This window comes from Cryptomeria japonica, chromosome 11 (genome assembly GCF_030272615.1).
Source record: "Cryptomeria japonica chromosome 11, Sugi_1.0, whole genome shotgun sequence".
Taxonomy (NCBI): domain Eukaryota; kingdom Viridiplantae; phylum Streptophyta; class Pinopsida; order Cupressales; family Cupressaceae; genus Cryptomeria; species Cryptomeria japonica.
Genome location: NC_081415.1, coordinates 78,427,212 through 78,451,165, shown reverse-complemented (window position 1 = coordinate 78,451,165; position 23,954 = coordinate 78,427,212).

Here is a 23,954-nt window from a genome sequence, read left to right as displayed (position 1 = left end):
TGAGCAACAATTTATATGATCGAATATCAACTTCTGTATATATAAAAATGTCAAATGATTACAAATGTATGTCCATACACAAATATGGCATAAACGCCAACTGAAACAAAATGTATGTCTAAATACGTGAAAGTATGTCCATATACAAAATATACATGCCAACTAGACATGTAAGCATCCCAAAACTATCTATAACATCCTAAGTTGCTGATGAATCATCAAAATCAATCCTCTTCGCCGCATTGCTCGGCTCTGAAGGATCCTGCACAAGAAAAACAAACCATGATTAATATTAGTTATATTATATAATTTACATTCAAAAAGTTAACATAAAAATGAACTATTTAATTGAACTATTCATGTTTACCTCATCTCCACATTTTCTCTTTAGCTTTGGAGGACTCTTGATGTATGTCTTGGGTAGAGGAGGTATGTTTTGAATATTTTGATATACAACCTACATATGTTCAGAAACATGACATTGATACAAGTTAGCATATAATTGTCACTGATAATAACAAATTATATCTACTAATCAAATAATAAAATAAACACACATCTACTCGAGGCATCTCTTCTTCTTCTTCAGGTATACTGGGTGTAGTCATCAAGGATGTGAAGCCAAGAGTTCTCTGTATATATACACAACAAGTATATGAAACTATCAATCTATGTCTAGACATGTATAATCAGTATAAGTTATTTAAACTATTCATTCAATCATATTTGCATTCAATTACCTTTCCCTTGTCTCCACTTGCACTACCAGATCCTAGGTCACACTGCACTGCACTCGTGCTGCTTGTGCCCTACAAGAGTAAAATAAGATATACATGCAAGTTACTACATAATCTAATTAATACAAATATAAATGATGAGCATGTATGTATAATAAAATACAAACGACTAGGTGCAATAATATATGTACTGTCAAGCTATCTAGACCAAATCAAATGACCGACAAGGTGCCCTCCTGAATCTGTCTCAACTCATCCTCGGTCATCAACTGTTAAATAGACCATGTAAATAAAAATTAGTACTTAATATTATCTAATTTATAAATATTTAATTAAAATATAACATGAACTGTGAAAATACAAATCTTACCACTACATCATCAATGTATGATGACAGTGCCTCCTCGCCTCTAGCATGTGAGGACTCCCCAGGGCATCCTCTAGTCTATGTAATAACATCTGGTGCATCATGCATCTCATGCACCTCATAATCTATACTATCCACAGGAGGATCAACGGGCTGTCCAACTAGACCCAAGCATACGTGCCCACACATGACACAACTATGGGGCATGCATATGTGTGGAGCCGAGGATGATGTGTCACCGACACTGGATGCACCGCTACAATCAAGAGTAGGCTGAGCTACTGATGCAACCTAAGAAATGAAAAGGCTACTCAAAGAGTGAATAGCCGATATGGTCCATGAAGCCGCCTCACAAATGATATCAGGATGCTGAACTGCAGGTGGGGGATCAACAAGAGGAGGGGGGACATATGGGCCCTGGACTACTTTGACTGCCCCAGGTCTATTTTGGGGTATACCTAAACCTACACCCTGGAAAGGTTGGATGTCAAAGTAGTTCACATGTTTGTGTAAAACAAACTCAGCATACAATTTTTTTATGAAATAGAAGGGGATATCAAGATTATTGTTGGGTGGTTTGTCAAAAACCATCCACCAACGATCCCAAAAGTTTTTCACAATCCCATCTTTTATGCACCATTTGATAGAAAGTTTTGTTTTTTTGGGATCTATGGGCTGACCAATATGAGGATTGACAAACAATGAGGTGATTTCAGCTTTGGATATCTCAAGATCCTTGATATCCTTATATGACAAGCCATCTGCATATTTTTCCTTCATAGAATCTCACCACAAAAGGGTGGCATCGTGCTCCTTAGTCATGGTTTCCATACTTTTTATGATCGATGTGAGAGGATCAAATAATGGGTTTAGACGAGGGATCCTACGATATACTTCTACAGGCCCCCTCAATTCATTCAAATTTTGTGCAATCAAATCTTGAATTGAGGGGGGGTTTGGCAAATGAGGGTTTGGTTGTTGCAGTTGTGGTTGGTCAGTGTTTTCATTGTTATCCCCCATTTTTAACCTAATTGAATGTAAACAATTAAATTTATCTAACAAATTTAAACAATTAGGTATTTGATTTAAAAAAAACCTAGTTTCCATGAAAAAAAACCATATTTTCAATGAAAAATCAAATAAACATTCACAAAAAATACAAAAAATGAATAAAAATGATTCAAAATGACAAAATTCTTACCTCTAAATCTATTTTTTAGCAATTTTTTGTCAAAACCCCGGATATCAGATTTTGACGAATTTGCGCGACCCGTGAGTTAAAAATGACTCATGGGACTGTCACTGTCGAAATATAAAAGTCTCAGAAAATCAGATATCCGATTTCAACACTTAAATTATTTTTAAATAACATATATAATATAAAATATATTATATAATATAATAACATATTATTATATTATATAATACATATTGTATTATATTGTATTATATTATAATATATAATATAATATAATATTATATTATATTATATATTATATTATATTATATATAATATTATATTGTATTATATTATATATAATATAATATTGTATTACATTATAATATATAATATAATACAATATTATATAATATATAATATATAATATATAATATAATAGTATGTTATATTATATATAATACGTATTATATTATATTATATTATATATAATATAATATTGTATTATATTATATATAATATAATATTGTATTATATTATATATAATATAATATTGTATTATATTATATATAATATAATATTGTATTATATTATATATAATATAATATTGTATTATATTATAATATAATATATAATATAATACAATATTATATAATATATAATATAATACAATATTATATTATATAATATTATATTATATTATATTATATATAATATAATATTGTATTATATAATACGTAACATATAATATATTTTTTAAATTAAAATTACAAATAAAAATCAGATATCGGATAAAATCCGATATCCAATTTTATCGAATATCCGATTTTATCCAATATCCGATTTGCATAGGTAATTACCTGGCCAAGGTGTACTGACACCCAGGCCAAGCAAAAAGTCAACATGGATTTTCGCATTTTTAGGCGAGTGAGGAAGGCTATTTTTTTCACATCGCCACTTTTTGGCCCCCTTGATCCTGCACTAACCCTCCTTTTCTCAACAAGATTAATGGATTATTGGATTGGATTTGGATGATGGATAGAAGGATTTGATAATGGAGTATAATGAGGACATGAAAGAGGGATGATTAGAAGAGGATGAGAGGAGAAAAGAGCAGCATACAATGTCATAGAAGATGCTCATGATTTGTGAGGAGAAGAGGCTCCAATTTATATATTGGAGGAGGCCAATGGAGGGCCAAGATTGATTTCCTTATTGAGTGTTGAGATTGATTTGAGATAGAAGGCATGGATCAAGGGTTCCTTGGAAAAATAAACAGGAATATAAAATTCCTTGGAAAAAGGGAGAGAAATTAGAATTTCAAACATGAGGAATTAAAAATTCCAAAATAAGGATGCATTGATGGATTCAAAGAAATTTGAATTTCTTTGAGAGGCTCAATGTTGATGTGACATGAGTGGGAATTAAAAATTGAGGGATAATGATAAGCATGATTATGAGAGATTCTAGAAGGATTAAAAAAGGTTGAGTGGGATTAGGAAAAGTGATTTGTAGGAATCACATGACTAGGTTAATTAATTAGAATTAATTAACTGATTGAGTTTAGAGGAAATAATTATTGGAGAGGACTTTAGAAGAATAGGGGAATAATTCATTTATTTGATAAATTAATTGTTAGACAATAGTGATAGTATTAATTAAATTAGATTTAATTAACACTGAGAAGAATAAGGATAACATAATTAAGTCAATTAATTATGTTGACAGGTTTAAATTAATTAAATATTAATTTTAGGTGTCTATATTTTCCCCCTCTTTGATATAGCGTCGTGAAATTATGTTATAACAAATAAGAATAAAACATAGTGGAAGAAAAGGATAAGGACAACTAGTATGATGCCCCAGTCATGAGCTGAAGAAAAGGATAAGTAATAGTAGCAGGATGTCCCAGTAATGAGATGAGGAAGAATGATGAGGAGGAAGGATGACGAGGAAGTAGTTGTATGCCCCCTCGAGAGGACATGCGGGTTCAAAGATCACGGGTGTGCTCTTGAAAGGAATTAGAAGAATAATTGATGAAAGGATGAAGATAATGAAAGAGGGAACTAGGATGGGTTGGAGTGTTGTGAATGAAATGAGACAAAGAAATGATAAATGGATTGGATTTCTTGTTGAGCAAGTATAGAGAGCAAACCTAGATTTGATCTTACCATGGATAGTCTACACCAGTGATTAGAAGAACCAAGATGATATGAAGATCCGAGGCATTGAATGACGCTCAGTCAAACGAGAATGCCTTGTACACAATCATGCAAGTGATCATAAACACTAATGTAGGGTTTCCGGTTCAAATAAGGAAGAACTTCAAACACACTATGATATGAAAACTATGCCCCATTATACACAAGCCAAGACATACCAAGATATAGGATGATCAAGGGAGTCCGGAACAAGTATATTTCTGGGACATGAGATGAAAACAAAAAGAAAAGCTCAAGCATACAAACAACATGCACATGACCAACTGACATCTCTTTCCAAGAGTAGGACATGGATTTGGATAAACTGCCGGACTAGGGAAGGATGCATCTCGGTGGGTAGGTGATGGATAGATTGATGAACTGTTAGACATGAGAAGGATTCATCCCGATGGGAAGAGTGACGGATTGATTGATGGATGAAAAAAGACAAGTGGGATGTGCAAGATCTGCAGATGAGATGATTGTTGCTTGGATTTGATTAGCAAAGTATGGATGGGTGCTTGGATTAGGCACAAGTTAGTACGAGCTTAGGTAGATGGGGAAAGCTCAGCTTGAATGATTAGATAGGATTGGAAGAAGGATAAATGATTAGATAGGATGAAAAGGGGGGATGGATGATTGAGTAGGATTGGATTGGGGATGGGATTATTGATTGCATTGGAAGAGATAGAGAATATTATTGGATGAGATAGGATTGAATTAGAAATTGGATAGGATGGGGTGGATTGGTGAGTAGGATTTGATTGACTGGAACCAATGACAAGGGAGAAAAAAGGATTGGTAAGAGGATGGATGAATGGAAGGAGGGAGTTATTTTTGGATAGATGGATCAAGTGGATGGATATGGATAGGAAATGGAGGAATGGAGGATGGAGGGTAGGATGATGGAGATCCAAGGACCACGTTGCAAAGGAGTGAAATTCCCCACACTAGAGGTAGTGAAATTAAGGATGCAATGATAGTGGAAAAATATGTATCAGGTGGAAGGATAATGTGTAATGGATATGGATGGTAGAGGATTAAGGCTTGAATGCTCAAAAGCATGCATGCATATACCTTATTTTGCCTCTATATGATCAAGATGAAAGATAGGAATGGAGGATTCATTTTTATAGGATGAGGGATATGAGATGGAGGATATGGATAGGATAGTCAAGATCAAAGATAGGAAAGGAAAATGGACTTAGATAAGATGCAGATGGATGGGTCGATTACATGGATGAAGCATTCCCCCAAGTGTAGAGTGCAAGTGGGTGTGGAGATTACACATAACACTTATTTGCCAAGTATTCATCATGGTACTTACCCAAGGTGCCACAAGAAGTGGTTTTCACCATTGGAGGAAATGATTTTTTTTTTGTTGCATTTTTCTTGAGTTTTTGATTTTTTGATTTTTCAATTTTTAAAAATATTTTGGATGGATAAGGATGAGGATGAGTGGATATGGAAGATTGTGTATGAGTGAAGGAGGAAGGGAGGACTCAAGCATATAGCTCGATGGATGGTATCCCTTAGTATTGCTTTGAATTGAAGGTATGCTCATAGTTGTTGGTAACAATTATTGGGGAGATGAAATGGATAGGGGATGGAAGATAAGGATTTGTAAAGGATTAGACTAATGGAATGGGATTGTGAAAAAATGAATGGGGTTTTGAAAAATTTGTTGAAGATGAACATTGGCACATACCTTGAAGGGTGGTGGAGTAGTGGAGGAGATGATTTTGGATTAGATGGAGGATAAAGTGTGGATTTTTGGAAATGAGGACCTACAATAGAAGAAGGAGATGATGGGGTTGGGATGGTTGATTTTGGGACATAAGGACCCAAAATGGAGTTTGAAGATGGAGGAGTGTTAGATGGAGGAATGAAGGACTTATGAATGGATGGAACTTTTGGATTAGCAGGTTTGGATGCCTATTTTGATTTTACTTTGGGATGCATTGCTTCTTTGGGAATCCATGTGGTTCTTGAATTTTTCTTTTGGGGCCTTTGTGGCCTTTTTGATTTTTCTTTCTTTCAGATCATATTTTTCTTTTGAGAATGTCATTTTGAGGGGACATGTTGATCCTTTGATTTTTTTGGATTTTGAGCTTTATACTTTTTAGATTGGGCATCTAAATTGCTTCCAAGAGCAATAGGATGGGTGCATGAGGATGAGTGACTTAAGGATTTTGTAGATGGTGGGATGATGGAAGGAGAGTGCTGGGAGTCATTTAGTGATGTGTGCCTTTGTTGATCTTGCTTAGGGATTATTTGAGGTGATAGGGTAGTGGATGGAGGGATGTATGAACCCTAAATGGATGGAAGGAATGGAGGATTTAGCTTTGTAGTACAGGGTCCCAAAATGGATGTGGATAACGGGGGATAATGGGATTTTGAATTGTATGAAGAAATCTTAGATTTAAGAGGAATAGAGGATGTACCAACATCTTGAGTGTTAACTTGAGGACACCTATTATTTTAGAAACAAGGTGCGAGTCCATTTTGAGGGGGATGGGATGTGGAAGGAGGATTAGGATTTTTTGATGTATTGGGATCATGACATGGAGATGAAGAGATACTTTGATCTTGACTAGGGAGGGTATCACAAGACGGAGTGGGAGGGGACATTGGATCATGAGATGGAAGAGAATCATGTGATGAAGAGAGAGGATTGGATAGATGAATCATATGATAATGATAGGAAGTGGAGGGGATGGAATCATTAGATGGAGTGGAGGGAGATGCATCATGAGATGGAGAGGGCTCTATGCTAGCATGATTTAGAACAAGCTTTTGTCATGTTTGGAGTTGTGGGGATTGTGTGATGGAGGAAGATATGGAAGCTTTGATGTGAGTAGATGGGGAAATGGGGGTGTCATGAAGTGCGGAGGATTGGGATTTGTTTTGAGGTGGAGGTGATTGGGGTGGATGGAGGACTTGAGGCGACTTGGCCATTTTGCTTCGAGGTGAGGATTTTGTCTTATTTGCTAGCATGTCTTGGATAAGATTATGGATGATGGATTTGGAGGACGTGGATAATATGGATTTTGGAGGGTTAGGATTAGATGGAGAATTGGGATTAGATGGGGGATTAGGATAATGGATTAGGGAATTAGGATTAATGATTGGATGACTATGGAGTAAAGGATTTGGATGGGGAGGAGAGGTAATGAATGTGTTGCTAAAGGATGGGGATTGAGATATGGATGGGAGGGGAGATGAAGGTATATATGTGGATGGGATAATATGGAGATATAGATGGGGAATAAGAGGGTTTTTCCCTTGTCTAAGGTAGAGGAAGGATAAGAGATATGGTATAGATTAGGATTAGGTGCAATGTGTTGAGATGGGATGGATGAAGGTATGATAGGTGGGTGGGAGATTATCGGATTGAATTGGTAGGCAGGTTCATGAACTTCCATGAGCATCTTCTCATACTAAGCTTTGAAATTATGGGTAGTCATGTTGAGAGTGAAGGATTAGATTAGAATTGGATGAAGATGAGGACCAAGACATAGCTTGGAATGATGATGGGTCTAATTTGATTGGATTTTATTTGGATTGGTCCTTGGATTAGGACTTGATTGGATTAGAATGGGGCCTTGGATTAGGACTTAATTTGATTGGATTGGTCCTTGGATTAGGAATTGATTGGATTGGAATGGGTCCTTGGATTAGGACTTGATTGGATTGGAATGGGTCCTTGGATTAGGACTTGATTTGATTGGATTACTCCTTGGAATATGACTTGATTAGATTAGAGTGGTCCTTGGATTAGGACTTGATTGGATTGGAATGGATCCTTGGATTAGGACTTGATTTGATTGGATTAGTCCTTGGATTAGGACTTGATTTGATTGGATTAGTCCTTGCATTAGGACCTAGATGGGAATTGATGATAAATTGGATTTTATTGGGTTAAAGGATTGGATGATTCTTGATGGGGGATTGGATAACCGGATTAGGGAGATAGATGGATTTGATTGATTGGAATTTTGGAGATTTAATTGGATTAGAGGGAGAATGATTATGGAAGAACAAATCGATTAAAGGGGGAGGATACCCAAAGTCAGATGAATGATTTGGATAGAAATATTGGTTGAGGGAGGATGATTGTTTGAATGGATGAAAATGGATTGGGGATTGGAGAAGTTTTTTGGATAGATAGAAATGGATTAAAGATTTGATGATGAGAAGATGGAATTTGGAAAAAGGGAGGATCGATTGATTGTGTGGGATGGACTTGGCAAGAGATGTCAAGTAAAGAAAACACAATGGTCAAAATAAGTTAGACTTAAAAGACACTCATGCTCCTTCAAAACATATCCTATGGAAAAACAAGATAGTAGTCAATGGATCCCAATTGGTTTCCCAGCTATGCTTATCTAGAGCAAACACTTAGATGTTTTACCCCACTGTCTCCCCTCCATGACAGTCACTTCTCCAGGGTATCCAAGCATCAGTTCACATGAAAAATCCCCATGGTGAACTTTGTGTCTCTTCTAAGGGCCGTAAAAATATGGGTGGCTTCGAAGATCTGACCTCCTACACCAGTGACTAGAAGGTATTTTGCGACTATTCACAAGGTGTTTAGTATGGATTCCCGTTAGGAACTACCCTACATAGTTGCACAAGTGCAATTGAGGCCTGTAGCCCAACAAAGCACCAAGAACTTAGTAGTCAGGCAAGTGTGATTGAGATCTCTAGGATCCTACTAAGCACCCAATGTGAGAGTGAACTCTCATATAGCCCCAAACATTGATTCTTTTGATCTCAATGGCCTATTTATTATAGTGAGTTAGGAACCCTAGGTCCGGGTGTACTCACTTGTGTTGTTCCCCTCTCACCGGCTCAAAGAGCAACTTGGGAGGGCATACCCACCAAGGGTAAACATGCAATAAACACAAAAATCTTGGAGGATCTGGTTTTCTGATCATCTAGATAGACGAGAGCATACTCTACTACCTCTATGCTTTTCACAAACATGAAAAACAATGATTCATTTACCCCCTAATTAAGTCTAAGTGCCTAAAAAAAAGAAAACACAAAGTTTAGTCGAATCTCCAAGGCAGCCTGCAGAAAATCAAATCAGTAGTTTTGTGTTTTTAGGTCTTGGACAATCGGATAAAGCTGCAAAACTCACAAAAAATGTAATTAGTAGACATAGGTCTGCAGAAACATCGCATGCGTTGATCTAAAAATCAACCACGTTGAAGAACTTGCGCATGCGTTGAAATGCCTGCATACGCGCTAAAGTGGGCCGAAAGTTAAAAAAAAGGAAATGTAGACAAAACAAGACAGAGACCCAAAGAAAATGTTGATTTATACTTGAGTGGTCATGTTGTTCTTGTTCGGTTGCATTGAAGTGTCCATGCTTGTGCTAAAATGGGAAAACTCCAAATCAATTTAGACATTAGAAAAATTCAAAATTTCAAAATTCAAAGATGAGCGAGATTTAAAGAGAAATGGTTGCGCAAATATAGGTGTGGTTGCGCTGAAGCACAAGCATACATGCTGAATATGGTCAATACATAAAACAGTGTTTTAAAATTCAATAAATTGAAATTAGGCGGGTACCCAGTAGAGCGCTCGCACTATTCACAAGTCGCTCATGCTGAAACGATGCTACCAAAAAGAAAAGGCTAACTAAAGCAAAACTAACTAAATTTTCTTTTCTTTTTTCTAGATTTTTTTGATTTTTTAGTATTTTTGGATGTTATTAGTAAAATATAAAGAAGAATAAGAAAGAGGAAATATTGTTAGACTAATTAGAAAAATCCTAAGAGCGGATGCACTATTCTTGAAGCACTCACGCTGATGCGCAGACCTGTAGAGGAGAGGTAAAACAAATTTGAATTTCTAGTGCTCATGCTAATGCATGTGCGCACACACTGAAAAACCCTATGCTCGTTGTTATCTTAAAAATCTGATTCACTTTAACATCCTTATAATAAGATGATTAAACTCTATGCAGGAGAGATGATAAGGGGAAGGAAACTCTTAGGACAACATATGAAAAGGTTTGATTTAACCTTCTACACTTTGGACTCACTCAGAGTCCAGGTGGGTATACCTTTGTAAACTAAATTCACACTTTCAAAAGATAAATCCACTGCAAACCAGTCCAGAAAACCAGTGGATCTATTCACCTTGAAACTAATTGAAATAAAGAAATGAAAATTATACTCATATTCAGTATTTTGATCTACAAAACATGTAATAGACAACCTTGATCGATACCAGTGCCTTATCCAAGGTCACAGAGTCATCAAAACTCAAACAATACTCCTCAAACAAAATATCTCTGCACATCCCATTGGCTCGGCTTCTTTTAATCCCTATATATGCCTAACATACATGAGAATTTATGCATACCAAATCAAACTATGCTCATCAAGATTCAAGATGTCTTACAAGTAATTTACCAGTAGAAGTGATCCCCGCATATTTAATTTCCCTCCTAAAGAGAAAAGCTAGCAAACACATCTCCTGAAAGTTGCCTTACAACACCTATTGAAACAAAATAACCCTGGATTATTTAGTATGAAACAGTAAATAAATGCAAACACATTTGAAGATAACACAAAGCTTTACTGAAAACCAATGGTCTGTATATTGATATTATCTTCAAGAAAGTATTACAAAAACTTTTGAACATTCTCCATTAAACTTAGAAAAGCTCAGATAAATTTTTGCAGCGTTTTCTTACAATTCTTTGCGATCCCTTTTTCACTAGTCCTGGTATCCATTTATAACAATATGGATGCATAATAGATTTGGACTTTCCTAGGAGAATTTTTTACAATCATTTCTTTTCCAAAAGAGGTTACAAAGCCTTTTACAAAAAAAAGTTACAAGTCCTTTTCAAGCTCTACAGCTTCTTCAACGTGCTGTCCGGTTGCAACCTCTTCTAACTGCTTTATGTCTTGGATGGCATATTTTGTTGTCCATTCATTGTACACATCATTAGTTGGCCACGTGAAATCAATCACTTTTGTCTTAGCCTTGGCCAACCTTTTCTAGGAATTCCTCATCTTGTTAACCTCTAAATTAAGGAAACCATAATGAGATTTAATTCTCTCTATCTCCTGAATTGTTACAACAAAAAAAGAAGCATCATCTAAATCAACAATTCCTTTTATTCTGGCTGACAATTTGGCCTCTAATTCTTTAAGACACACTTGTTTGTCCTTTAACTAATTTGGGCTATCAAAAACTCCTGGAATCAATTCAAAAACTTGATCAGTGTACTCCTTTTTATAAAAGTTGATTTTCCTGTCAGCATTGTCTACCTCTCCTACCAATTTTACTAGATCCTTGGCAGTGTCACAAGTGGATTTGATGATAGGATTAGCCCCTGCTTCATCATAAGATGCACAAATAGATTCCAAGTCCTACTCTCTGGGCTTCCACTTGTCAAGAATAGGTGCCAAAATGGCCTTATCCCCATTGAGCTCATTCCTCATATCCAAAATCTTGCCTATGTTATTATATAGCAACGAGGCACTCATTGTATCTGCAATACTAGAAATAGTAGCCCTTACTCTTTCCTCATATTTCTTTGCATACAAGGCCTGAGCCTGTTTTAAATTTTCTAGCTCTTGAGGAGTAATCTCAACCATTTGAGAGCTAGAGGGTGCTGGAGATGGTGGGAACTCAATGATAGGGCTAGTAGGTGGAGGTCTTGCAGGATAAGAGGAGATCATCAGTGTTGAAGACTCACCTTAATGGTACTATCCAGTCAAGTGGCTTTACAGCTTAGCAATGATGCTATCCTTACTTCTTACCTCCTCCTTAGCACTATTGTAGGCCTTCAAAACTATCTCCAACTTGACTTGGAGGACCTCTTTTTCCTTGGCCTCCTTTTCTGCTACGCCAACATGAAATTTTGCAGTCTCTAGCATAGTGCTAGCAGCTTCTATTCTGCACTCTCTTCACCATCATTCCACCAAGGTAACTTGACCCTGGGGTTTCTTTGCTTCTCTTATTCTCATTTCTCTTGAGAGACCACATGACAAGTGCAACATTATCCTTACTGAAAGTGATTCCCTCCATGGGCTTGGTCTCCTTTCTCACTGCCTCTAGTACCAGGGCATCTGCAATATCCCACTCAAGTAGAATTAGCACTCCAGCTTGTGCCACCATATCTCTTCCTTGCTCAGGAGTGATGGTCTTAAATTCTTTCATCATCTCTTGTTTTATTTCCTCCTCCATCAGTGCCAGATCTTTATTTGGCTGCTCACCTTTTCTCTTCTCACATCTTGCATTGAACTTATGCATATTCTATTTCCATATAAATTGGATAAATGCTCCTGATGTGACAAAATTGTTGTCAGCCAAGAAGTCATCACTTGCCTGCTTTATCTCAGGATCCCACTACTGGCCTTTGAGTTCAGTGGTGGTAATATTCATTTTAGCAGCAAGGGGTTCTTCTAGCATTCCTTCTTCCACTTCATCATAAGTATAGGCAATTTCCCCTAGATTGACTAACTGCAAAAGTTGCTCAGCTGCTGCTTGCTCATCTCCTATGTGGATAGGGGATTAGGATGGAGAGTAAAAAGGTGTATCAAATTTTACTTCTTTCCCTACTCTCTCTTTCTTTGGGCTCTCTTGGATGTCAATGACATCTTGTATCTTCCTCTTTCCTTTGGAGGTAGAGGGCTCCCTTGTTGTAGTCATCAACACACTATAACTAGATTTCTTGTGCAGTGTATAGTCACCAGGAGGGATTGCTTTGCTGGAGGTAGACCTAGTTAGAACCATTCTTGCCTTTTCAGGGTTGCCTTTAATCACAGCTTCCCTCTTCTCCTTCAGGGTCTGCATCACATCCTCAAAGCAAACAATTAAAAACTTTATTTTCTCCTCCAGAGGGAAAAGGCTAGACAATGGGTCATAGTTGGCATCAAACTGATGCACAAAGTTTAAAGCTTTCTTATAAGCCACCCATTTCTCCTTCCTTAGCTCCTACTCATCTAGATCAAACTCATTTCTGATGAGGTCTTCAGGAAACTGAAATTGATGGGGTCTACCTCTGCACGTTGCTCTCTTTCTAAACATGCAATTAAAGAAGTCTTCTAGATCAGCACACTTGGATATTGCAGTTGACAAATGATAAGTCTTGAGAAAATCCTCAAAAAAATTCCAACCTCCCTTAGTTATTACAAATTGGTGGGCTATGGTGACCATAGGGAAAATAGTCCCTTTACCCCTGCCTGTCAGTTCTGCCTCTTGCACACTACCAATTTGTCTAAGGACATTTGCAATTCCCACTTTGAGAGGGACCTGATAGGGTAACAAGAATGGGGTGCCTCTGAAACCAAAAACTCTTAAAATTGTTGAGACTGGGTACAGATAAATGTCACCCCAATTGTGAACAATCTTTATGCTCTCTGCAAATTCTTTTGGTCTAATGAATTCCAAAAGAACCTGGGGGATTCTTGGGTTCTCCGAGTAGAGGAGAGTCCTGATCTTGGATGCAAAATATTTATCAAACTTCAAGAAACTGACATCCTCTCTATCGTATGACAACACAATACTCCATAGTTGTACTGGCATCTTTTCTCCATCCTCTTTGATGAGGTCCAATCCACTGACAAAGTAATCACCACCTTTGAAAAGAAATAGATGCATCAGGAGTGAATACCATCTGAAAGGCCTATCCACCTTTCCATTTTTTATTCCTATTAATCCTCCATGGATAGCATCAGCAATGAAAGAAGCATAATCGAATGTTACTGCAAGGGAAGGATTTAAAATCTGAGCAATCATTACCAAATAGTGATTGGGCATATTTGCCTCAGCATCTTCTCCCAAAACTTGGCATAGTGCCCAATACATTCCCTTAGCCCTAAGGGTGAACAGACTCAATGAGAAGGGCTCTTCTGTGTTGGGTCCTACAACTATTAACCCAACTATCTTCACAAAAAATTCCTTGAGAGGCCCATTCCTAAGATGATTCCTCTGTGCATTGTATATTTGAGCTAATGATTTGAAATTTATGGGTTCCAGAAAATTTGTAAACTCATTGAGCCCAAAAGCACTTCTGAATTCTTTAGTATTAATCTCAATAAGGGCTTTTCCATTTATATCCCAAATGCTTCTTGTGACCGGATCATAATTAAGTGCAATTTGGGTCAACAGATCCATATCCATAAATACCCCTGGGACTACCAACTTCCCAACATCTAATTCCCAAATACTATTTTGTGGGGCCGGAGAATTCCTCATTCCAAATCCAACCTTAAATAACCCAAACCCAGACAATCTGACCTATGGGTCTCTCGACTAGTTACCCTTGTCATATAGTCCTTCTCCTATTTTCAAACAAGGAGCTCTAGGCACTAATTCTTTTGCTTTTGATGCCTGATTAGTTGACAACATCAACTATTCAAGAAAATCATCACAAATGGCTCTTTCCAGATAATTGACTTTCCTAGAAAATTCTCTCTTAGGTGCCATTTTGAAAATGTAAGAAAATGGAATACTACCCCCAAATAGTTCTGTGACAAATCAATATCTTATTTAAAACACACCACAAAGAAATTGCCACATGAGAGTACAAGAAAACCTTTTCTTAGCTTGAAGGAATTTGCTCTGCAACTGAATTGACTTGCTTTGTATTTGAAGAAAATAGCTCCGTATCTGCTCCTCTGCAATAATTCTTTAGAAAGATACCTTCATCCGGTTGATAGGAAATCATATGTTGTACCCAAGGTCTTAACTGCAACATTGATTCCGCATGCTTCGGTCGTCCTTTCAAAATTGAATTCATGAGAGAATTCGTATTTTTCACTCCAACAGGCCACAACGTTCCTACAACTCTTTCCTTTCGCTCTTGTGCAACTTTGTGAAGCATAACCAACAGGGAATTTAGTCCTGCAAAATAGCGCCAACCGTCCGATCAAAAGAAACTTGATCGACTCTTACAATAACTTAACAGTCTTGGCTCCGCGTTGGGTCCCACCTTCTTTTAAGGGAAACCTTTATGCTTGCTTTGCTTATAGCACCTCATTATTGGCTACTGGCTACCACATGGCACTCAACCATTGGCTTTGGAAAACCCTTCGCATTCAATTAAACATCACCCACGTGTCTCTCCTTTATACCGCTGGTTCCACCTTGGCGGGCCCACAGCTTCTTCTAAAACCATGTGTCCATGGACACGTCACCATCTATCATGACACATGGATGGTCCCCTTTTACTTTCGCTATTTCATAGGGTATAAAGCACGAGCATCTTACCCTTGCAAAATCACGTGGGCCATCAGATCATTTTCTATTTGCTTGGTGCTTAACCATCTGAATAGACTCTGGGAGGCGTGGGCCCTCCAACTCAACTTTGAACACCTGGCATCTAGTCACTTTCAAAGCTGACATGTCAGTCTTTCATTTGCCAAGAGAAAGCACTGGGTTCCAATTAATTCTTACCACTTGCATCTGCCAGGTCATCTCCTATCCCGTGACCTGACTCACCTTTGGGACCCGCCTTTTAACCCTTAGAGCTGGCTTGCTGACTATTGTAGCCTATGCCATGTGCCACCATCTTACTCACCCTCTCAACTAGCTGGACCATCTACTTGGCATGCCATGTCATTTTTGCAACTTCGTGGGTTTTAAACCACGCGCAACTTCGCTTAGCGAAATAGCGAAAGCCATAGATCCACTCGAGAGATGCACACCACTTACTGGGCCCAACAACATTAGGAGGAAAATACATAAGTCATAAATTTTATGATTAATTCACATGACTGCCTAGGCAAAAGACAAGGGGGGACACTTCCCATGACCTCAGGACCCATTACTTAAGTGGGTAAAGTAACGAAAGAATAGAAACCAGAGGGTTTTTTTATTAGACATTAAGCTATTTAAAATTAAAACCCTAAACCCTTAAGACCTAGCACAGAGCTGAAGCAATCGAAAATGTGTCTTACTCAAAATTTCAAAATCATAGCCAATTATGGAAAAGGAAAAACCCATTTTTAATCAGTGATAACATCGGCTCTGAGTAGGGATGGTTGATTGCAAGGTCAAAACAAGAAAACTCAGAAACTCTGGAGAAACAGACCAAAACACAGACCCAAGCAGAAAAAGAGGAAGGAAACAAAATATGTACAAACAAAGGACCTACCGTGCATGGACATCAAGAGAAGTAATGCTTCAGAAATTGTCCATGCACTGGAAATTCCTATACTTCATCATTCATATTCTTCACAAAATATGAATACTTACCATTTTTGTCACAGATCACAAAAGGACCAATCTATAATGATTCAAATTTTTTATGCTTTCCCTTGTCCTGTCCTTTTGCACTCCACTAAAGAACAATGTCATGAATTTGAAACTTCCTTAATGATGTTCTTTTATCAAAAAGGTATTTGGATTGCAATTGGATCTTCTGATTTCTTTTGTGAGCTAAAGCTTCGAGCTCTTCCACCTCCACAATTTGGATCATTCTGTCTTCCATAGGTTCAGATAGCTCCATATACTCATCTTGCAAGAACTTGTAGACTGGAAGAAGATTATTTACTGGCAATCTGGCCTGAGCACCATAAACTAGTTCAAAAGGGAACATTCCAATGGCCTTCTTGATTGTTATTCTATCTGCCCACAAAGCTAACTTCAATTTTTGATCCCAAGATCTCTTATTTTCTTCAAGGATTTTCTTGATGATAGTCAAAAGGCTTTTATTGCTGGATTCTTCTTGTCCATTCCACTGGGGGTGATAAGGTGAAGAGTAAGATATGAGTATTTCATGACTGGTACAAAAGCCTACAAACTCTTCTAATATGAAACACATGGCATTATCCATCACCAATTTTGTAGGTATTCCAAATCTGGTTACAACATTATCCATCAGAAAATCAATGACAACCTTACTAGTAGCTCTTCTTGTAGGAATAGCTTCTATCCATTTTGAGAAATAATCAATGGCTACTATGATCCATCTATGACCCCTTCCCGACCTCTCAACAATCTCTCCAATAAAATCAGTGCCCCACTGGACAAAAGGAGCTTCTACAGAGACTGGATTTAGGGGTAAGGTTCCTTCATACTTCAGCTTGGATGAGAACTTTTGACATGGGTCACATTTCCAAACATATGCATGAGTATTTTTAAATAAAGTGGGCCAATAGTATCCAGCCTTGATTATCTTATAAGCAGTAGTCTTAGTAGAGTAGTGGCCTCCACACACTCCATCATGCATTTTAGTCAACACTCGTTTGGCCTGGAATTCATCTAGACATATTAGTAACTCTCCATCTCTTTTCCTCCAGAACAGATCACCTTGAATGAGAACATATTTTTGGGACTTGAGTTTCAGAGTTCTTTTCTGATTATGTGTCATTCCTTCTGAGAATGTGGCATCTCTTAAGAATTTGACTATCTCTGAGTACCAAGGCTACCTTTCAATGCTAGTGACTGAAGTATCTCTGACTTCAACATTATGTACTTCAACATTCATAAGATTGGACTCAGTCATGAGTTTAGTCAAACCTAAACCTCTTACCAATTTGGTAATCTTTATCTCCAAGTCAAATTCTTGGATTCTATTAATCCATCTACACCTTTTCCCTATAACTTCAGACTGGTACAAAATATCCTTAACCGCAACATGTGGGACATAGGAAATGATATTTGCATTCACTAGGTACGGCCTAAAAGCCTTAACAACTTTAACTAGAGCATAAGCTTGTTTCTCCATGGTCTCATATTTCAGTTTTGTCACCTGCAAAGACTTACTGTAGAAGGCTATGGGATGCTCATATCCCTCATTGTCCTTTTGTAGCAATACTACAACTACTGTATGATATGAAGCAAAGGAAAACAGGGAAAAGGGCTTACTGTAATCAGGAGATTTTAGCACTGGTCCTTCCTGAATGGCTTTCTTAATTTCAGCAAAAGCCTTGGAGGCTTCTTGATCCCAACAAAATTTGGTATCCCTTTTGAGCAACTTGACAATAGGCTTCACTATCTCTGCAAAGTTTGCAATGAACCTCCTAACAAAATTCACTTTGCCTAGAAAAGATTGAATACCTTTTACATTCTTAGGTTTAGACACCTTATTTATTGACTCAATTCTTTCAGGGTCTATCCTTACCCCTTCCTTGGAAACAATGTGTCCCAGTAGTTTTCCTTCTGTAACTCCAAAATGGCATTTCTTGGGATTTAGTGACACACCAAATTCCAAAGCTTTATTGAACATCTTTTGCAAATGTCCACAATGATCATCAACCCTTTTAGAGAAACAGGTTAGATCATCTTGATAAACCACCATGATGATATTGATGAATTCTTTAAAGGCTACATCCATGGCTCTCTGAAATGTAGCTCCAGCATTTTTCAATCCGAATGGCATTCTCACATAGACATATGTTCCCCATGGAGTAGTGAAGGCAATTTTAAACTGTTCAGATTCCTTCACTAACTCTTGATTGTACCCTGAAAAACCATCCATCATAGATAAAAGGTCACATCCTGTCACTCTCTGTAGCATGGCTTCCATATTCAGGGAAGAGTAGTTATCTTTCAAAGAGGCAACATTTAAATTTCTGAAATCTACACACAATCTAATGTCCCCGTTCTTCTTTCTTACTAGGACTAGATTAGAAACCCATGAAGAATGCCTTATTGGTTTGATAATCCCTCCCTCTCTCAATTTAGTCAAATCTTGCTACATTTTAGTTTCTAACAAGGGATTAATGGGCCTCTGTTTCTATCTGAAAGGCTTAGCATCTAGAAGTAAAGGAACTTCATGCTGAAAAAGATCTTGTCTATACGCCTTTAGGTCTTCATAAGACCAAGCAAAAACATGTTTATATTTCTTCAATAAGTTAATAAGGCTAGTCCTGACATGAGGGGGTAATTTATTTCCAATGTATACTAACTTAGGGGATGATTCAGTCCTCAGGTTTACCTCCTCTAACTCTTCCAACTTGGTGGTAGACTACTGATGTAAGTGACTGTCATTATAACTGAACATGCTTTCCAGCTCTACCAGCCCTTTGGGTATCTCATTAGTTTCCAACTGGACTAAATCATTTCCAAACACTGTTTCCCTATTGTCAACCACCTCCACCAGAGCATTGCAGTCAATCTTTTGTCCATCATAATCATCAACACATTGGATGAACCTAAGAATGTCTTCATCATCAGCAAAAACTTGCTAATTGTACACATTGTCAAGGATGATGGGCCTAGATTTTATCTCCATAGTAGAAATACCAATTAATGTTGCATCATCATTCTTTAAGGCAACATTGGCTAGGAAATCTGCCATAATGTTCTTTGATTACTCAATCTAGTTAATAGAAAATGCACTAAAATGCTCAATAACATCCCAAACTAAATGTTTATATCTCTTTAATCTATCATTCTTGGATGCATATTTGGATCTTACTTGAGATACAACCAATTCCAAATCCCCTAACACTGTCAATAGCTGAATTACATGCTTCTTTGCAACTTCAAGCCCTAGCAATAGAGCTTCATACTCTGCAATATTATTTGTGCATTGGAAAGCCAATAAGAATGAATACTTAAAGGTTATACTTGATGGGGATACAAAAAGAACACCTGCTCCAGACCCTTCTTTGGAGCAAGCTCCATCAAAATACATCTACCATAGTCCATACTGTTGTGCTTCTAATTCGACCACAATAGGGTTAGTATTCTTCAGTTGAGGTAAAATTGGTTGAAGTCTAAAGTTATCAAGATCTACATCAATCATACAATTGAGCATATTAGGGTCTACATTTTCAATTACCCTAGGAGCACATGGCTCTTTGTACAATTTGACCTGATTTCCATTGATTGGAATGGTGGCATAGGATAGGTCCAGTTGAACATTTCCTCCCACTGCCTGGAAAGTAACATACCATAATGGGGCTTGGTATCAGTAACAATAACATCCATTTTATAAGTTGCCTTAGGGAATGCTTCTATTTTCACTTCTACATCTTTCATTGTACCTATCACAGGTACTTCTCTGTTATCCATGGCATAGCATTTCCCATACATAGTGGTTACTGACAGTCCTAATTCTTTCATAACACCATAGGGCATTACATTAGCAGTAGCTCCTAAATCTATCATGCAGTTTTTAATCAACTGGTTATTTACTAACAAAGTAACATAGAAGGGATCTATCTATGAAGGCTCTTGAGTGATAGTGGTTCCAACATAAACCTCTAGGGTTTGGAACTCTTGATCCTTTCCAATTCTAGCTGAACCAGTGGGTAAGACTGTGCCACTATCAGATATAGTAGAGAATAAAGACAAAGCTGCATCCCTATGTTCTTTAATCTTCAGTAATTCTACTAATGGAACAATGACCTTCATTTGGGTAAGAGCTTGAGCCATGTCAAATGTAGAACTATTGCTTGTTTCAGTACTAGCTCTAACTCTTTCTATCTTGAGCTGACTTGTCTTTTTCACTGTGGCAGCTCCTTGTATATCACTGATATCTGTACTCTTGGGTACATCTTTGACTTGTTCCTTCTTTTCTTGACTAATCATAGGAACAGTAGTAGCACTACCTACTGCCCTCTTCTGTGTGATCTCTTTTATGAACATGGAACCAGGTTCACCCTGATCTGTGTCCCTCTTAGTGCTTCTCAAGTTATAGTTGTGTTTTACTTTGGCAATGGCAGCTTTAGTGAGATTTTTGACCTCTTCCTCACTAGGCCTTCTAAGATGAACTTCTTCATCCTCAATTGTAACCACATTCAATGTAGGATGACAATCTAAGGTCAGTTGTCCTTGAAAAAACTTTCCATTATCTAATACATCACTGTTTTCACTTTGTATAGACTCCTCATCACTTTCTATGATGGTTTCAAACATATTGATATCAGGCTCAGCTTCTTGTCTCATAGATTCTTCAAGATCCTGAGCCACCACACACTGATGAGGATAATGTGGTCCATCACAAGTAATACACCAAGGAGTGTTTTCTATATTATGGATAGTTTTCCCTTTCAAGGGATCTGGAGTGTCCTGATTTTGCGCGATTTTGGGCTTCTCATTTTGGGGTTTGCCATCTCTCTAGTTGGTATTATATGGCATGTCATGCCATCTAGGGGGTCTATCTTGCCAGTTATAATAAGGTTTGTCATTTTTGTTTACCTTGGTAGTTAGATCCTTCATTTCAATGACCAACTTCTCTATCTTGTCTTCCTCCTTTGGTGCTTTATTGGGCTGCTATTTTGTCTCTTGCCATAATCTACCATCTGCTCTTCTTCCCAACTTCCTGGATGCTTTTCTATTACTTTCTACATTAATGGAAATTCTAAAAGCATCTCTCAAATTATGTGGATTCTTATCTCTCAAGATATAGGCCATCTTAGAATCAAATGCATTGTAGTAAGTATTTAAGCACATGTTATCATCTAATCTCATCACTTGACACAATTTGTGCATGGCCTTTTGGAATCTGGCATTGAAATCAGTGACCATTTCATTATCAAACTTTCTGATATTATTGAACTCATCGAGTATAAAGCTCACATTAGTCTTATCACCATACTGCTCTTGAAAACAATTTTTAAAATCCTCCCATGACCCTATGCTATTTACTGGAAGACCTCTAAGCCAATCTCTTGCATCATCAACTAGGGACTGAATAAACAGTTTCATAATAACATCTTCATCCACTATCTCATAATCGTTTATTAGGTCCCCAAAAGATTTTAGATGTTCCTTAGCACTAATGGCATTGTTCCCAGCAAATTTATGGAGTCTGTCTCTTAGCTCAGTAGGAACATGATTGGGATACCCTGGGATCCCATCAAAAAATAATTGTCTGTATTGTTCTAAATTGATTGGTCTCCTTTGAAAAGGGGCAAGAGCATTATTATTTCCCATGTTCATTCTAATTGTTGGAATTGGAGGCTGAGATATTTGGGTGTGATGACTATTCACAGGGGTCTGACTCACTGATGCTACATTAGCAGGCACTGCAGGTTGAATTTTAACAGGGGGAAGGGAAATTTGCAGAGGATCAAGCTTATTTAGATCTTCTGATGGAAACGTGATAGGGGGAGCCTTTAAGTAACTAATCTTTCTTTTCACCTCCTGATTTGCTACTTCCAATTCAGATTTCTCTAATTCCATTTGGAGATCCTCCTTTTCTTTCCTCATTCTTTCCATTTCTTTCTCATGTGCTGATAACCTATGAGAAATCTCCTCTGGAGTTTTAGATTCAATTCCATCATCTACCCATTTCTGTTTTCCTTTATCCACCTTTGTCCTAGGAAACTGCGAATCACTGAGCATTTCTTTACTTGGCTGGACTATTGACCTATATGCTGGATTAACCTTGGGGATCAAGATTTCTCTAATCAGAGGGCCTTCTTCATCGCTCTTTTCTTTCTCCTTAGCTAGCACCTCTAGATCAACTATCTGTTTAAGAAGCCTATCTCTTTCCATTAATTTAGCTTTGACTTCCTTGTCCTTATTTGCTTCCTTTTGGGCTCTTAGGGAGATTAAATGGTGAACTCTTCTATTAGAGTCTTCAATCTCTTGGGACACTTTATCCTCGTCAGGGAAATTTTCCTCAGAATCAGATATATTGATTTGGTCTATGTCAATCAAACTAATGTTTCCATCTATTGTTCTAGGCACAGAGTGTCTAATTGCATTTGAACTAGTCCTATCTCTTGTAGAAACACTAACATGAGACAAATCTTGATTTAAAATAGGTGCATTATCAATATTTCCAAACAATCCTGAATGGAAACCTAATATATCATGTTCTGAATCTCTGGAAGATGAATTAGACTTTGCATAAATAGGTCAATCAGGCATCTTACCAGTATTATTGTTCTTTTGTACCCAAGCAACATTTGATGGCTCATGTAGCATAGATCTCTTCTGGCCCCTTTGTGACTGCTTTGGCAAACCTTCCTACAAAGTTTCAAGAGGATGTTTCTTCATGAATGACCTAGTTTTTTTTCCTCCTTGCATTATGCTTGTTTTCTTTTGAAGTGATTTACAATTCACAAGGACTGGTTCCAATAAAACAAAGTCGCACAAGAATATGGGAATTATGAGAACAAGCTTTTAGAATGATATGCAAGGATTCCACAAATAGAATGGTTTTCTTTACAAACTTAAGCACAAATCTGCGTCTGGATCCTTAATGTGACTCTCCCTAGCAGAGTCGCCACTTTTGTTGTCTTCAAAATCTGATTCACTTTAACATCCTTATAATAAGATGATTAAACTCTGTGCAGAAGAGATGTTAAGGGGAAGGAAACTCTTAGGACAACATATGACAAGGTTTGATTTAACCTTCTACACTTTGGACTCACTCAGAGTCCAGGCAGGTATACCTTTGTGAACTAAATTCACACTTTCAAAAGATAAATCCATCGCAAACCAGTCCAGAAAACCAGTGGATCTATTCACCTTGAAACTAACTGAAACAAAGGAATGAAAATTATACTCATATTCAGTATTTTGATCTACAA